The following is a 382-nucleotide window of genomic DNA, read 5'->3' as shown; positions in this document are numbered from 1 at the left end:
CACAGGAGTACAGTCGCTGGCTTTTATGCGCCTGTTTTCTCAAAACAAGAAACAACAGGAAGGTGACAAGTGACCCCAGCTCCAAACCGCAACCCTTGCACCTTTGTCACATGGAAGAGCCACCTATAAAGCCGATGTCGATGGAAGTTCTGAAATGCTAAGAAGTCTCATTGGTTTTGAAGCTCTCTTTCAATTTTTCATTATCTAGGGGTCTGTATCATAGTCGCATAACATCCAACTTAATAAGATTTTGGTTTCTAAATATGTAAAAAAAATAATAATAAAATACGATAATAATGACGACGATGACAACATAGGCGTCTACCGCCGTGAGCGGTGGGGGACAACGTGTAAAGCACGGTGCGGGGGGTGGGGTGGACGG

Source organism: Pteropus vampyrus, unplaced genomic scaffold, assembly GCF_000151845.1.
Source record: "Pteropus vampyrus isolate Shadow unplaced genomic scaffold, Pvam_2.0 Scaffold272, whole genome shotgun sequence".
NCBI lineage: Eukaryota > Metazoa > Chordata > Mammalia > Chiroptera > Pteropodidae > Pteropus > Pteropus vampyrus.
Note: the sequence above shows the minus strand (reverse complement) of the source record.